The sequence below is a fragment of the Idiotropiscis lumnitzeri genome, chromosome 1 (assembly GCF_059441095.1).
Source record: "Idiotropiscis lumnitzeri isolate Australia: NSW breed Sydney's pygmy pipehorse chromosome 1, RoL_Ilum_1.0, whole genome shotgun sequence".
In the NCBI taxonomy this organism is placed as follows: domain Eukaryota; kingdom Metazoa; phylum Chordata; class Actinopteri; order Syngnathiformes; family Syngnathidae; genus Idiotropiscis; species Idiotropiscis lumnitzeri.
In genome coordinates this window covers 26,231,257-26,249,500 of record NC_142391.1, presented here as the reverse complement: position 1 = coordinate 26,249,500, position 18,244 = coordinate 26,231,257, and the positions used below count along the sequence as shown (strand labels likewise).

Sequence of the window (18,244 nt, the reverse complement as noted above, 5' to 3'; positions counted from 1 at the left end):
GACGTCCCAAAAAGTGGCCATCGACAACTACTACACACTGCTGGAGCGCTCTCAAGCTGTAGCTTTTTGAAAGAAAATAAGCAAAGGGCCTCCTTTATGGATGCTGGTTTCGCAACTTGTTTACAGTCATCATTCAACAATGCTATCATACTATTTATGTGTTCTTTGTTATTGTATATTCAATGCTTACCTTGTTTAGACAGCAAAGCCATGGGAAACACGGTGTAGACTAAATCTATAAAAGATGGCGACTTTGCTCTTCGGTCATTGAAAAAATGAGTGAGTGAGTGAGTGAGTGAGTGAGTGAGTGAGTGAGTGAGTGAGTGAATGATTGAGTGAGTGGACTGGGGGGACCTTCACTCTAATAAAAATCAGTTCGCTGAACATATATTGGCTGATTGACCACCAATCAAAGTGGTGGCTATAGTGAGGTGAGGAGAGATTACTTCTATTGGTTTATAGAGTCATGGGAATTTGTTGAGCACAATACAATGGAACGTTTTAGGTCAAACACTATCTCACCTCAGACTCAGGGGGAAAAAAAGAAAACTGCTACAAGGTTAAACTGTGGCCATTATAAAACGGTTACAACTGTAAAGGTATGAAACATGTTAATTGCTTACAATAAGAAAATCACCACAATTCTCAATGTGTGAAGCCGAGTCGCACACCAATCTGATGTCAGCTGTCGGAAAGTCGGTACACGCCACGTCAAAAAGTCTGCGCCGTTGTTGGGCCATTGGGGGGGGCGTGTTTTCGGCCGATTCAACATGTACAATTGGGTCGGGCAGTCGGGACAAATGATGACTGTGATTGGCTGTCAGTGAGCGAATAAGTGCGTTGGACACGAACGGTAAGTGACAAAACCAGAAAAACTATGAAATTTGAAGCTATTGCTCAAGAACAAAATGAACTTTGCTCATATTTACATCTCTATGGAAGCAACGGCTGGCTGCTACTACTTCTCACGCATGCGTACAAGGTCCGGAGTAGTTGCCGTTCCTGTCGGCTTTTGCGGTCTGTTCTTCGGTCATTTTCCAGTCCGACGCGACAGTTGACCATGACGGCTGACATCGGATTGTTGTGAAGAGGCCGTAAGGTTTTCGAACTCAACTATGAGGCAAATATGCTAAATATAAGACTCACTGCGTGAGAGTGTTTAGAAATAGAAATAGAAATAGAAATAGAAATCCCTTTATTGTCATTGTACTCAAGTGTGCAACGAGATAAGAGGGCTCCCCTCTCCAGTGCAATACAACAATAATACAGACAAATATATAAATTAGATAAATAAAGAAGACAGTGCAATGGAATTCAGTGCTGAATAGGGCATATAGAAACACATCACAATGCTGTTTTGCGAGGTTAGGGTGGTCTCGTGTGTGTGTGAGAGTTCAGTATGGAGATGGCTCTCGGAAAGAAACTGTTTCTCAGTCTATTGGTCCTTGATTTGATGCACCTGTAGCGCCTGCCAGAGGGCATCAGGTCGAACAGGTGTGAGTTTGGGTGGGTATTGTCATTGACGATGTTGAGAGCCCTTCTGAGGCACCGGGCGGTGTAGATGTCCGACAGTGGGGGGAGAGGGCAGCCAATAATCCTTTGCGCTGTTTTGACTGTCCTCTGGAGCCTCACTCTGTCCGCCTCAGTGCAGCCGCTGTACCAGGTGGAGACACAGTACGTCAGCAGGCTCTCGATGGACGAGTGGTAGAAGGCCAGCAGCAGCTTCCTGTCCAGGTTGAATTTCCTGAGGACTCTCAGGAAGTGCAGACGTTGGCGGACCTTCTTTACCACTGCTGTGGTGTTGTGACTCCAAGAAAGGTCATCGGAGATCTGTACTCCCAGGAACTTGAACGTGTGGACCCTCTCCACACACACGCCTTCGATGCAGAGGGGGGGCGGCAGCGTCTTGTTCCTCCTGAAGTCGACGACAATCTCCTTTGTTTTAGCAGAGTTAAGGTGCAGTCTGTTGTCCTTGCACCAAGTTGTCAGTCTCTTTACCTCCTCTCTGTAGGCTGTCTCGTCACCTTCCGAGATCAGACCGACCACTGTCGTGTCGTCAGCAAACTTGACGATGGTGTTGTTGCCGTGGGCCGGGCTGCAGTCGTAGGTGTAGAGGGCGTACAGGAGAGGGCTCAGCACGCATCCTTGGGGGGAACCGGTGCTCAGCATGAGGGTGGAGGACGTGTCTGGGGTCTGTTGGTCAGAAAGTCCTTAATCCAGATGCGTGTGAGGGCAGGGAGGCCGAGAGTGTCCAGTTTGGCGACGAGGATGTCTGGGATGATCGTGTTGAATGCCGAGCTGTAGTCCACAAAGAGCATCCTTGCATAGCTCTGCTGTCGTTCCAGGTGGCCCAGCACAACATGCAGAGCAGTGTCGATGGCGTCCTCAGTGGATCTGTTAGCCCGGTATGCAAACTGGTAGGGGTCCAGAGTGGGAGGAAGGCAGTCCCTGATGTGCTGGAGAACCAGCCTCTCGAAGCACTTCATAATGACTGGTGTGAGAGCAACAGGACGGTAGTCATTCAGGTGGACGGCTTATTGTAGCATATCGTTGCTGTCCTGTGAAAAACATGTATGCCCATTTTTTAAGCATTTTTATTTTTATGTAAATGGGGTTTCTGCGTTAAAGATGTGGCAAATGAAACGTGAAAATTTTTTGGAAATGACAAAATTGGACAATATACCAAGTAAATAATTATGAAATGTATCGGCATCATTTATTTATTAATAATTTCAAATATGACAATATATATAAATAAATGTTAACTTATATAGATACATTTATAGAGCCATATTGTTAAGAACAAGAGAGCGATCAAAGTTTAGAGAGCTTGAGTGAGTAAGATGGTGAAAACGATTGGCGTGCGGGAGGGGGTGTGTTTGTGTGTGACGAGCTTGGGAGCAAAGAGGTGCAAAATGGGGAGCGAGCGAAAAACACATTGTCAATGCCCGCCCAACTTCCAAAAGTGTGAAAATCTCTATAAACCAATCAGCTCCAATAACAGGCAAGACTGAATAGATGAGAAACAGAGGGGGCGGAGTAAGAGGCTGTGCGGGGGCCACGGGATGAACTGGCCTCCCCCATTCACTTTTAAATTTCTTCCACAGTCCCCTGCACACTGTTAATTACAGGCCAGGCATTCCCCTGCCACCTTTTCACACATAACAAGCGCCTCATCCAGACCCACCGCTGGAATATGCCCGAAGCCGAAGGATCAAGACCAATTATGGCCCTAAGCTGGACCCATTTCTTTCTAGCCCACGGGGGCGCAGAGGGTGTTAAACTGGGGAGAGGGGGGGGGAGCAGAAGTGGTGGAAGTGTTATTTTTCCCACAACATAAATGTGTCTGTTTATTTCTGAGTTGCATGCTGAGTTTACATCGAGCAGTTTACTCCAAAAAAAAAAAAAAAACAACAAGAAAATATAAAAAGCTTGGCACTGCAACAGTCAATAAAAGACAAATACGTTTTGCCACATAACATGCAGAGCGTCAAAACGGAAGGGAACACCGCAAACCTTCAAGCTAGGACTCATGATTGCTACTTATCCAGAACATCTTGTCGTAGAACCTGCAGTGATGATGGCTAATCAATGAACAACCAAGGTATGACAAATGGATTCACATGGAGAGTGCAGCGGAAAAAAAAATGAGCAGGCGGTCCCAAAGTGGAAAAGGAAGTGGAGTGGTGTGTCGGAAAAACAATCCTCAAGTCTTCATCAAAATGTTGATTTTGTCTGCCAACAAACACACACCCACACACAATCGGGAATGAGTGGGTTGACCAACACACAATATATGGACTGACTGGAGGGTCATAGGCTCCGAAGCGCACACACACGTGCGCATATTACAGCTCTGAGAAGTCATTCGTTTCCTATGTAAGGAGGCTCGCTGATGAAAGGTCATAAATGCAGTTATGTAAATAAAACTAATGAAAAGCCAGAGCTGGGATGTGATGTGAGGAGGAAGCAAAGAGACCATCGGCTTCTTATTATTTGTGCTTCCCCAAAGCGGGAGTGGGAGATGCCATCGCGCAGGTATTACATAACCTTTTCACATGCCGCAAAATAATAACCGGCAGCAGTCGTATGGCTCCAAGAGTTGGGCTAAGAAAACGCATTCAAAAACGCAAGGCGCATAATTTACATTCGCGTAACATAGTGCTTTCTTTTGGGAAATTTTAATAATGGGCCACAGTTTGCCAAATATTCAAGGTCAATCATTGACCCCTGGATCAGCATGACTACAGTGATTTTTAAAAAAAAATTCACTTCTCGTGTTAAAAAAATATAACACGTACCTGCATGTAGAGGGGCAACCAAAATATGTTCAACTTTATACAATTCATTCCTAATACAAATGACCTTTTTCTGGTAATTACATCATCCTACACGTACATATTATTTTTGTTTGTATGTATGTGTAGCATAACACTTGTTTCAATCAGGCATATAATAATGCTGAAATAATAAGGTCAACTCAAATGTCACTGAAAACTGAATTTTGAATGGCATCGTTTTGGGAAGATGATGTGATTCCAGGAAAATCGGGGGTGTTCACCTCTCATTCACGAAAGACCGCCGTTATTTGGAATAACTGTCAAAGGCTATGTATTGACCATTGCCGCCGATGAGACGGAGGGGAACTACTTCTCACGCATGAGCTGAAGATCCAAATAGTTGGCGTCTCCATCTTTTGTGGTGAGTGCTTCCGTCATTTTTCAGTCCAACGTGCTGACTAATTGGCCCACACCACTCAGAAAAGCCAGAGCTAAGATTTGAATCCAGAATCTTGGAACTGTGAGACAGGGACGCTGACAACTAGGTCACCATGCTGCACATACAGACAACAATTTAAGTTCAACAAACGTAAAAAAAAAAATAAAAATCAATGTCTATCAATCGTTAAATACAAAATCTGATTGAAATTGCAAATGGATGTAGCCATGAAAAAATACAAATCCATGTGGAGGTAAATGTATTGCCAACAAAATGCTACAAATGACCTAAAACAGACGAGTGAGTCCAGGAGTTGGACCATCGCTGGTGTCTGACATGAGCATTTACAGTGAGAAGAATGGCCTTGTAAACTTTCAGTGACAAGGCTCCACTTCCCATAGTGTGGCACTTAGCATAAACAGATGAGCTAATTTGAACACCTGCTTCATTCCAGCAAATAAATAAGCCTGTATCCTCAAAAAAAGACCTGATGTGCTTCTTCTTGTGCATGTCCATTCCTCGCTCCCCTGCTGTGCCAATGCTCTCCATTTATTTCCCCTCCTCTCCATCAGTCGGTTAGAGGAAAAGTGGAAAAAACAGAAAGGGGCTCATATCATCGGCGGGCCAAAGGTGAGTCGCCTGGGGAGGCGACAGGAATGAAATTCTCCCAGTCCCATTTTAGCAGCCATTCAAAGCACATTACTCTGGAGAAGGAGAAACTTATAAAGCCTCCCGCACTTGAACACATTTCTGAGTGTTTACGGCACACAGAGAAGGGCTGCTGTTCCCATAGCTCAGTAATAGATTCCCAATTTGGGTCCTCCCCTTTACTCGCTCCCTCTATTTTTGCTTTATCACTCCATCACCTCCTTACTTAATTCCTATTTTCACTTTCTCTATCTATTTCTTTGTGGGCCTGCTGCCGCCTCCTCCCCCAACCGGTAGCAGGAGACACACAGAGCCTGACCACATAACAGGTTTGTTTGGGTCGGCTGCTACGGTAACCGTATATTGTTTGACTGTTTAGGGCTGAGGGCCTTGTTGATATGACTTTCATCTCCATACCTTTCACAGCAGTTGACCGTGTGATATCTGCATATGAACATGAGTTGGCTGTCGGCGAAGCCGCATCTAGACCGGACCACTTTTATTCCGTTTTAAATGATGCTTAGTGCGTGGCAAAATGGGGCACTTCATTACAATGGCAGACTATAAGAAATTGGGATCAAACACTGTTCTGAAGACGTATGCAAAGATATAAAAAGATACTGTATATATGGTAATTTTAGAAGTCCTACTTCTTTTCCCATTAGTCACACCATTAATATAACGGTGAAAGAATAAAGGCATTTTGTAGGTAACCCAATTGAGTTGAGTCAAAAGGTACGCTAACTAAACTAAATCACGCTCTAAGGCTATAAAGGTGTGACTCTGCCACCACCACAGTAATTATAGAAACACTACCAAGGTGGAAAGGCGACTTAGAAATAATGGTTGTTAAATTAGCTGATGTGTCAGGCACAATGGTGATCAAACACCTCCCAGCGATAAGTTGCGAGCACCCGTTGCGAGGCCTTCATGAGTTCTTTGTAGCAAGTACTTTTTTTTTCTTCCTAGTATGATACTTTGGATAAAGACACAGATAACTTTGAGTCAAAGCGAATCAATTATCATATTCGGGTTCCATTTTATGAAGCTGCTCACAGGCTATGATTAACCTATGCTCCGCTACTAATTTCACAACCAAGCGGTCATTGAATATGTTCTTAAATGCTTTTAATGAGGTTACTATGTTACGTGTTTTACTATTGGCTGCTTTGGGATCAACGTATACCATGAATGCCCATTTCACAGCTATACATTTCCTTTTGAGCATGAAAGTGAACACGTCAGTGCTTCGTCTCTGTGAGAGAACACAAGGAAAGTGTAACGTTTTTAAATTCTGTTCAAGGAGTGCCTGCTTTCACAACAATTTAGTCAGATATCATGCCAAGTTTTTAAAGCAGCAAAATATAGATATTTTAGATGTAGATAAAATAGTTTATGTCAATCTGGAATTGAAAAAAAAAAACATACTCCCATTTCACACTTATTACAATGGGAGCACATGGAAGCCACACGGAAGAAGCACGAATCACACCAGTTAACAAAAAAAATCTTACTTGTCAGAAGCTGTTTGAGGGAGCTGCGCGCAAACACGAGTGAATGTTTTTGGAAGCCTACTGTTTAGACTGGATGGCAAGCTGCCCATCAGTGACAGGCCCCAAGCCAGGAGACAAGTGGACGGGCCGATAGGATCTGGCAGGTGAGACCTGGCCTGGAGTCAGATCATGGTGGTCCAGCTGGGGCTAAGCGGCGGCCCGGCAAACAGCAGCTCCGTGCAGGTGTGCTGACACAGACATAGATGTGACCTGCCATTGATGGACTCTGAGTGAATTTGGCTTGATTCAGATCAGCTTATATTTGTATTATGGTCTCAGTGGAAAGTTCACAGATTTAAAAGCCTGCCTGTGCTATGCAAAAAGATCAATATACATAAATGTATTTTTTTCTTTCGGAATCCGGCAGTTTTGGACAATTTACTTAAATTTCTTGACAAACGAGGCATAAATCTAAATGACAAAGGTAGAAAGCTTCATTGAAGTGTGACTCGATAGCGTCCACTATGTTGCTGGAGTTCTGTCTACTTCCATTGTCATTTACAAAGAGTCCATGATCCAAAGCTAAAAGACATTTTTCAATTTACTCCACCTGTTTATACAAGGCCACGGCTGGGTTCTAAGAATAATTTTTCATCCATGTTCCTTTTTTCCTCAATCTCCCAAAATAGAGGACACAAAAGAGACTTACACCCCCCATTTTGAGACTATAAGGAGGGGGGTACTTTAATCAAGATTGTGTGCAAATGAAATGTCACGCCCTTTAATGTGAGAGCACTGTGGGAAATGTCGAAAGAAATGTCAAGTGGTTGCGGGGATGGGGGACCAGAGGGACTGATCTCATCCATGGTACAGTAGGCTGAGGGGCCACTGGGCATTCCCAACCTTAACAGTGAGGACAAGAAGAGTGAAAATGGATTGGGTTGAACCTCAACGACAAGTGCCTGGACTCATTTACAAAACAACAAGAACACTGCCACACAATTGGGCCATAGCTTGAAGGGAAGTTCTCTTGATGTTCTGTTCGATGTGTTTAGGTATGAACTTTAAGGGGCCTGACTAAACCCTTTTCAATCAAGCTCTTTTACAAAATTGCACTGACATAATTTAGTCAGCTATCTTATAAACTCAGAGAAAGGTAGTTTAGGGGACAGTTGAGATAAAGGCTGAGAGAAGAGAAAGTGACGGCGTACCGTTATTGGATCAGCAAACTTATTTAATGGATAATATATTATTGCATAGACCTTTGGCAGGTGTATGTTTTTATACTTCAATAGGATTACCGCAACACCTATTTATTTTAGGATATTCACTTTGAAAGAGCAATCAGCTTTCATTAACCGATGCGAGCAGATTTACCTAAGAGGCCTTTCTCTCCTGCTCCTCGGCAGTCGTCAAGCAAATGGTTGGAATTTGACATTTTTTTTTTGAAGTATAGAGGGATTATTTTTTCCCCCGCTGATATAATGGTTCACCTGTCATACGGAGTTAAAGAGAGTGAGAGATGAGGCCCTATCGCCAACAGGTACACGATCACACTACGCAAAATTACGCAGAGAAAAAAAAAATCTACCTCAGAGTGGGAGGGAAAGGAAAAAAATGAAGCATGTACAGACGGATTGTGCTGAGTGTAAGTGGAGTGGCCGGTGGTGGACGGGAAAGTGTGCTTAGACTCAAGTCAAGTGTGTGGCACACAGGACTGTCAACTGCAATTACTTGTCTTACACTTCCTGGACCATCCAGGTAATTCATTTCCTAACCCCACTCTCCATTGCTTCCTCTCCAGTCCTGCTCCATTAATTGTTCCACATTCTTAAAAAAAAAAAAAAAAAAAAAAAAATTGCGCTTCATGGAAAAAGGCCATGGTCAACGCTGTTAGCTTGCAAGGCCTGACAATGAGAGCCTGGCGACGACAGCGTTTCCGGTTGCAAACAAAGAAAAAAAAAGTTTTTTTTTTTTTTTTTTTGCATTCAAGTGGCCGACACTGCGCTAAAAGCTAATGCTAAACAATATTGCCGTCTTGGTAAAATTCAACAGCTGTAAAAAAAAAAAAAAAAAGAAAAAAAAAACAAAAACAACCCGCCGAGTGTACATGACGCCGAATGTGATGTAGTACATCCTGGAGCTGATTGGCTGCCACGACGCAACGCGAAGAATGGTCAATTTTTTTTTAACTGCTTCAAAAAGGCTGCGCTCTGCATCCCATCGCACCAAACATATCATTCGCGTCTCCCCTCACGCAACCGAGCCCGCTTACGCGAACTAATTCTGCTGTAAACACTCGCAATGGATTTAATGTGAACCTAGAATTTTGCAATACGGATCATAAATTTGCTTCTAACTGCTGATGCTTTTCTAAGATAAGCATAAAATAATTCCTCAAAATTTACCACACTGTACGGAATCAGAAACTCCACTTTTGAGGTTCCACACTACTTCCGCAGACAATCCCGAAGCATTTTCTTATTTTTGACTGAGCGCTATACATTTTACTCATGAGATCACAACAAACGTTCGACAAAATAATGCATTTGAGTTACGAAGATGATAAGTGTAGGTTAGATAGTTAACATGCACCTTCTTACAGTACACATTTCGTGCAGGGCGGGGCTTAGTCAAAACCTGTGTGGGAGTGTGAATTGAGGTTACAATCAAATCGTACTCGGTAATATCTATCGAGCCCTTTAAAATGTTAACACAAAGCAAAGGCGGTGGTATGCATTTGTTCTGTCTGAATTGTGTGTGCGCATTTGTATGCACCGTTGCATTTATATAGTGCGTGCCTGCAGTGTATGCATGAATGTGCTTTCAGTGCATACTTGAGTGCTTAGAGAGGTGATTTAAGGCTAAGACACCCCTACAGGGCCCCATCCACCTCTGCAACACGGTTGTAGTCACAATTCCTTGATCGCAAGGTCCCTGGGGGAAAAACAAACATTTAGCCATGATGAAAAATCAAGTAAGAAAAGCCAATACTTGGCTAAAGTGCATTGACGCAAATTAACACAGCCCGCTCTTTATCCAGTCGCATCATATCATCCCGCGGAGAATGTGGCAGTCTGGGCAATCCAGCCATGCAGTCACACAATTATTCAACTATGTGAATTAGCTTTGGGCTGGTGGCCAGATGTAGCAGGCAGTGTAATCATCCTCACGTCTTTGCTTCCCCTGTTACACAAAAGCACTGCAGTAGTGACAATTCAAAAAGTGGAGTGGTCATATGATCTTTAGTCTTTTTGCCTCTCAAGTATGTGAATAAATTTTTACTTGTAGCATTTTGATTTGCTGAAACATCAGACTGCACCTGACCTAGCAGACTATGCGGAGACTAGATTCAACTTTCTTGTCAAAGTGCAGGGAATAGGTCGTAAGCAATGAATTGTAGTTGTCATGGCAATACAAATGTAGATAGAATTAAAAGGGATGTGGATGGCGGTAACAGTCGGATACTGTATATCAGCATATATGCAGGTGGTAAGGTAGCACGGTTTATAAATCGTGGGGTAAATATAGTTTCCATTTTTAAATTCCATGACTATCTGGGATGGGGGGGTGAAAATTTGAAAATGGGGCCCTTGAACTTTCTAAAGAAAATACTTTCTTTTTCACACGCGCAAATATTGCATATTAGCCAGTACCGTCCAGCGAAAGTATCAGTTGGAGGGCTTCAGACTGTCCCTAAATGGTGGCATATTGCTGCTAAAATTAAAGAGTTGAGCTTAATTTAAGTGCAACATTTTTTTTTTTATCTAATCACGCATGCGTGACCAGGAAATTTGCTGATTTAAAAAAAAATTTATATTCGTGTATAAATTTTGATGGTCAAAATTTTTCGGCCTGACTGTGTTCTAAATGTTGCCATTGAAGCACAAATAATGCAAATGTATCGCTCCATATCATTTGACTGTCTACCAGTCTGATATCTTGAAGATTTTGCATTTTCCGTTTTTTTTCTGCTGAGCAATCAACGATAGTCCAACGCATCTCATAGGTTAAGAGCTATATCACTGTCTTAACAAAATCTCTAATTGGCAAGGGCAGGCAGTTGATTTGTAAAACAAAATGCAATATCCCAGTATGTGAAGAGCCATGGGAGTAAATTCCCCCCCCCCACCCCCCTCCCGATATTTTAATAAACGTTCAACTCCTGCCCCTATACTGGGTCATCAAACGACGATAAATCCACAGGGCCCACAGACTATTAGGTTGTTATAGTTAGTTCAGAGGAGGCGATGCATTGGATCAATCGAGGATAAACATACCACTGAACACATAAAATGCTTGAATGCAGAAAAGAAAGGTAGCACAATAAGGAAGATATGGCCCATTCATGCAATAAACCATTAGTATTAGGGTACATACGTACACACTACTGATTATTGATTTTTTTTTTTGTTTGCTTTGATAGTACAAGCTGTCATTTTACAGACTATATTCGCTCTTTATCGTCTGTTAGTTCCTTTGCATTTTTAATAGAAACTAGAGCTCCAAAAAGAGCAGTCCAAAGTATAATGAAAATTTAATTTTTTCCTCATCCTCACGTGATATCATCAAGGTGAGTTAAGAAAATGTCTCTTTAAAGACAGAAAAGAAATGACCATAGTGAGTAAGGAGGGCTAAGGAGAAAAGCGAAGACGAGGAAGTGAGGGCCAGATAGGAGGAGAGTGGCGTCTGCACTCTATTTCCAGCCGAGTGTCAAAATGAATTTCACATCTTAATATGGAGAAAGTGCTTACTCTCCAAAATATAGAAAAAAAAAAAATGGTGGTGGCCGTGGTGAAGCAAAGCGATGGACTCAAGAAAGGAGAATGTGGTCACAATGAGAGGGCTATAACGCTGACAGTAAAATAAAGACAAGTGAGAACTCAATTAAAGGCAGGAAGCTGACATGAGATGGGGGGGAGTCGTTTCTGACTCCAAGGTGCATAGCGGGAGGTGCCGATAGTGGGGGACTCTCCTGCCTTAATGAGCTTAGCCCCAGGCCCAGACTCACTGGCTAAAAAGCGATGGACCGACCGGCCTCGAGGATCACTGGAACACCATGATTTGTGCGCAATTGTTAATTGGATATTAATTATGACTTCAATAGTAAATTGTCTGCTTGTGTATCACGCTTGTCTTTGGTTGGTTCATCTTCTTCTCTTCCCTTTCAGGAATATAAACATTACTCACAAGAAATCTTTCCAGTAATCATTAATGCTGCGGTCTGTTCAAACCATGACATCAGCACTAAACTGCTGTAAATGTGGGAACAATTCTGAGAATAGCAGGTTACAGGGGAATAATAAGCTTATTTGTGTAAACTTATCTCGATGTTCCTAAAACAAACACAATATCATTTTGTAACCCTTTTCATATTTAGATGATCACTAACCCCTTGGGCGAGAGAGGCTAATTTTAGCATATTTTCATTTCCATTCCTGCATGGGAACCACATTTTTTTCCATTTATTTATTTATTTTTATTCTGAAATCAGCCGTCATCCATTCTGACAGGCTGGAACCCCCCCCGCCCACGATACACAGATGAAACATGAAGCACTTTGCTTTATAAGCAGGAAAAACTCTCTGCTCGTGATCCTGTATGCATTTTCTTTTCTCTTTATCACCACTTTAACAGCAGGAGTAAAAGGAAAGACAAGCAGAAAAAAAGAATCTTCCAAGACTGCCAAGTGGCAAAGTTGAGCTAAAGCTGGAGCGTGGAATCACATGAAGCAAAGCCCCTGGAGGGAGCGAGTGAAGGAGAAAAAGAAAAGAGAGGGAAAGGAGATCGAGACAGTGTGATGGGCCGCTGCTGTTCAGTGTTGGCGATGATAAAACAGTGGGGGTGAATAAGGGCCTTGAGCTATGATAAACACACACATATACACACCAGTGCCTCAACACTAAAGCACCTGCCTCTCCATGGATGGGGTTGATTGCATAGTCCTGACTCATCCTTGGCTACATGTCAAACCCCGGGGAGGCTCCGATTGGCATGGAGATACTAATGGAGTGGAGCAGGAGAGCTGCTGGGAATGGCAAATCTCCGGCTGTGGGATGCAGCGGAAGTCTACGCGGGATCAGGCTCTCGCCCGTCAGCCCTGAGTTTTGATCTACAGTGAGGCATGGCTTTTGATGTCTTAATCATCTCCCTCCATCGAGCTCAGGGAGGTTTGGGGATAGGAGAGCGGGGTGAGGTGTGGGTGAGACGGGGAAAGGGTATGCGGCGAGGCATCGGGGGCAAGCCTGAGGATGTGAGCCCTGTGTGGGTAGGCAGCCTATTTGTCTCTGATTACAAGGTCTGGTCTGTCTTTTCCATCTAACCCACTTTGGATTTGTCAAAAACTTTACAGATAATTGTTCAACTCAACTGCACAGAATACCTGGAAAACCCCAAAGAAGATGCGCCAGAAAAAGGCCGCTCCAACTACGCTACAAAGATGAACTTCACAAGAAATGTGAGTGAAAGACTCTCCGGGATGATCATAAGCATCACAACTGGGAAGCTGAGTTCAGTACAATCCAATTAAGTCAACAAGCAGTGTCTGGAGTGAGGAGCAGAGGGCAGAAAGAAAGAGACCGAGGCGGTTCAGAGCAGGAGACGGCGAGCGGAGACGAACGAAAGAACGTGGAGACGCAAGATTAAACAGTTAGATAAAAGCGGTTCATCAAAAGTTCCAGACCCCCACCCATGGCTTCTCCTCAGGGCTAAGTGTTCCACAGAGAAGCCTGAAGAACTGAATCCATTGATGAGCAGAGGGAGGGAAATACAAGGGGAGGCAGACACGTGGATTGATGGAGACCCCCCCCTCCACCACCACCAACACCAGCGCCGCCATCAAGAGAGCTTCTCAGCACGTCGCTCCGTCAGGAAGATATAAGCAATTAATAAGTTAAGAAATCAGGGACTCTCCAGCTACCAAGTCATAGTGTCACTGAACAAACTGATAGAATAAACATGCCGATGCAACAGATACCCTCCAAAACGCAGAGGAGCAACCATCTAGGTCTTGAATGAAAATTTAATAGCTGTGGTAGGGTTGGAACTCAGTGTGGGAGGTTATTAAGTACCCAAAAGTTTGCATCATGCAAACGATCCACATTGGATTACACTGGAGTGGATGTTCACTCTTACGAAAGTAGGAGAATGAACTTCCAATGAAGTCCAAAAAAATAATGACAACACCGGTGAGCATGTTGCCATGGATGGGAAATGCTGAAAAGTGGGTGCCATAAAAGAAAATCTATTTTTTTCTTGCTCGAAGGATTTCATGAAGCTAAAGTTTACCCATTTTAACCACGTCGAAATCCAGCATTCATCAGCATCGCATCTCAGGAATGTGCCGATGCTGCAGTTTTGTTGTCGTAAATTACATAAGACTATGTTGTAGAATGAATGGAAATGTTATCAATTAAAATACTCGAAATCTACAATTTTGCAAACTGATTTCCACAGGTATCTTGTGTCGTATATGAACGACATCATATGCATCAATGGCAACAAATTTAACCTAAAACTGAGTCTATTCAAAAGCACCATCGCCACTCAAAAATAATTAGCAAGACCCACAGCAACATTTTGACACTCCCTAATTTAGACCGGAATTTAGGACTCAGGTAGTCAGCATTCAATGAAGATATAAATAAGGTAATAAGATCTACTCTGAACACTCCAGCAAAACTCATTTCAGACAACAACAAAAAAAAAATAAACCCACAATATTGTCCATTCTTTCTTCCCCAAATGATGGTGCACATTAACTCCTAAACCCCTAACCACTGAATTTAATCCATCAATTACCCAGAGAGGTGCTGCAAATTCTTCACATGGCTTGCAAATTGTGGCTTTTCACATTCTCCCTCTCCCTCACACTTTCGGTCTCACGGCAGATTTGCCGCTTGCTATATTTATCTGGTACCGATGCATATTTATTTCTAATTCTTACATGGCTGCAGGCTGCGCCGTGATTCGCCATCCTCAACCGGTATTAGTGGCCCTATAATAGGGCTTAGAATTACATGTGGAACCCTGTTGGAGTCTCATGGCTGGATTTAAGGTAGGATTTATCATGTTCGGAATTATTCACTGCTGAAGCGCCTTTCCGGGCTCTATGAAGAAAAAGCGTCTGGGCTGTGAGACCCAAAAAAAGGGCCAATATAGGAAATGGGGAGGGTGGAAAAGCAATAATAGGATGGAATGGAAAGAAGGGAGGAGTGGTGTTACAGGCAAAAGTATAGTAGGATAGCGAATTGGACGGAGAGAAAGAAAACAGGGATTTTAGGAAAACCTCATTTTAGCTGAGCAGACAAAATATCCTGGGATCAAGATGACTTTCTTAATATTAAGTTTCTTTGACAGCTTCAACCGCACTCGCTAAATGCTTCTATCGTCCACATTGAAAGTCAAATTTGGGTTCAAATTTGACAAATGATATGCTTTTCTGGTTTCTTTCTATCTTTCAAGTTCCTTTTGGTTGCCAAGGAAATTCTATTCAATTTCATACATCTCTCATTCTCTAGCGATAACGTGAGTCATTCCCGAGAACTAGGAATGGAAATTTCGGATGTAAGGCGCATTGGAATCGCACGTCTGAAAATCCATGTGACCCAACGACGCCCATAATAGAATTTACGACACCTTATTAGTATTCATTGATTATGTACGATATCATCGCTTAACAATTGAGGTTGTATATCGAACCTGGTGATTAGATTTGACGTCGCCATAAAGAGTGATTTGATTGTTATGAACTCCATCAGCTAATTGTTGATTAATCGTGCCTTCCCGCAAGTGAGGCAAAAAATGGATTGCGCTAATTGGTTGCTACCAGCAAAAGAGCTGTTGATTCAATCTCAATTACTTGGAGGTCTAAAGAAGGACAGAATGCTTGTGCGCGGAAATGAATACAATTTGTTTCATTTTGAATAAGGCTGCCAAGAAGATTAAGTTTGGGCTCAGGACTGTTGACAGACAAATGATATAGTCCAAGTACTAGTTTATAACCGGGGGTGTGGGAATTTGGAGTCTTTCCTGAATGACCTGTGCATTTCCGAGCCGGTCCGAGCGCATCACTGTTGCCGATAACGTTTCGCCGCCCGCAATACAGCTTCCCATCCCATCGATTCATCGATGAACATTCCCAAGCAGAATTTTGGTCCGAGGACATCCATGCTGGTCATTTTTGGTTTACATTTGAGAGGAACATGTGGAGGCCGGCCCAAGTAGGCACCAAGTTGGATATTTCCAACTTCTCAACATTCTTGAGTGCACATTTCCATTTTATCAGGAAGGAAGCAAAAGCAAACAAGCCAATCCTACTGTAGGGGATGTGCCTATGCTGTTGACACATATCCGTTTTCAGAGAACTTGGTTCACAGAGAATGAAACTTCAGTGGTATATAATTCCCTGGTGCTACAAAATAGCTTCTTAAACTTATATGGCTTGTTGAGGAAGGTTGGGGGAAAAGAACCACTAGCCTGCCCATTTGGCCATTTTTACTGAACAATTATGTAAAAACCAAATGAAAAGATTGACTCGTGTTTACAGCTTTGATTAAGGCCGAGTTATAACTGAAGCGCAACAAAACGTTTTAGATTAATGCTTAGCAAACAGCTGCGTTTTATTACTTGGCCAGAATTCCTTTGATATAAAGTCATGTGAGAACAATCTGCAATCAAAGAAGCATGTGACTAGCAAGAATGTGGTTATTTGACAACATATGATGTGTAACAACATGCAGACGATTGGGGACAAGTGACTTTAATACTGAATACAGACGTACATGTCAGCAAATGGAAACTGCAACTTTGGTAGGTCTAATTTCTTGCCGTTTCCTCATCGTTAATTATTGTTGACAAATGACTCCTTATTGCTTCACTTTAGAAGTATTAGTCCTGCACTTTTTTTTTTTTTTTTGAAATGGCAAAGCAATGTTTTGCATTCTTGTTTAGAGCAAACTGATTATGCATTGCTAAAAAAGAGAGAGAAAAAAAACACTGTCTATTATTTCAGGTGTGAATTTATTTTTTTATTTTTTTAACTTTGAAGAGACTTAGAGTAAAATATTGTGTGAGCCAATAAAAGTCTAATAAACAAGCACAGAAGCACAATGGAAATAAGCCACCATTGTTTGGATACAGCTCACACCATCCATCCCATATGGAACTGCGATCATGCAACATGGATCTGGAACGACTCTCAGGTAACAACAACAAAGAGCACCGAGCAGCTTGACCTTTGCAACTGTTGGCAGCAAACCAATCATGAGAACCCATATCGGAACATGTGCCCCAGGCTAAACTCACAGCTCACGCCGAGGAGGAGGAGGAGGACGACGAATGGAATTTGGCTCAGCCACATGATGCCAGAGGACGTGCACCCCCTAACACCTCCACACTCATCCACACACAAAAAAACTCTGCAGACCTCAATTTTTAGCTCGAATGGCACCCAGTAGACACTTGATTGTCAGTGATGCTGTTGATGCGTTAGAAAGTAACTTTCTTCATTTTCATTATTTACAGTAACGACTAATTGAACTTGTTACCTTTTTTGTTACTACAGGAGAACTATATATGATACAACACAGTAAAAAGGGGAGGTAAATATCACAGTACATTGCACCCACTGTGCTGTTGACAAAGTGTTATCTAGCTTCACAAACGCATCAATGTCTCAAATTTAAAAAAAGATCAAAGCACATTAAAACACCCTTTCCTGAAACCAAATAAAAACGTGTGTAATATTTCGAAGGAAAGCCATTCAACTTCTTTGGTCAACCATAATGTCGAACTGAAACCCGTATTGTTAAACCGCTGTATGTTCTTGGCCACTGTGATGTAGTTCAGTCAGTTTCAGAGTCCTGTAAATCTCCTTTTAGCCGATAAAAAGGATCCTTATTTAGAGCACATGTGACAAACTCAAGGCCCGGGGGCCAGATCTGGCCCGCAAACTCATTTTATGTGGCCCGCAAAGGGCAAATCATCTGCATCAACTTCCTGTTTCTAGCATATTTTCTTTACTTTTAACAACACTGAGATATGAGATATTGCCATTTATTTCTTACCAATCCTCCCCTTTTAAAATAAATTGAAAAATTGTTGAACAATTACTTACTAGCTTCTGATTTCAAAACTGGCTTTCCAATCAATTTATATGGGTTCACAGTCATACCGGCCCTCTGAGGGAAACCACAACTACGTTGTGGCCCGTCCACAAAAATGAGTTTGACACCCCTGATTTAGAGCAACAATGTTTCCCTCCGGCCACCAGATTTTCAGAGTGTTCTTTGGCATGAAGTGCCACTTTGAACTTAAAGTAACCTGTATGAGAGAGTGTGACAGCGATAAAAGCAAATTCAACAAAGCTGCTCACCATTCACACT

General features: G+C 42.6%; 1 protein-coding gene across 1 annotated transcript in view; it reads right to left on the bottom strand.

Annotated features, from left to right (window-relative positions):
• The window catches only part of LOC148343964 (uncharacterized), a 289,147-nt gene that overhangs the window by 42,342 nt on the left and 228,561 nt on the right, over nucleotides 1–18,244 (bottom strand). The window lies entirely within an intron of this gene.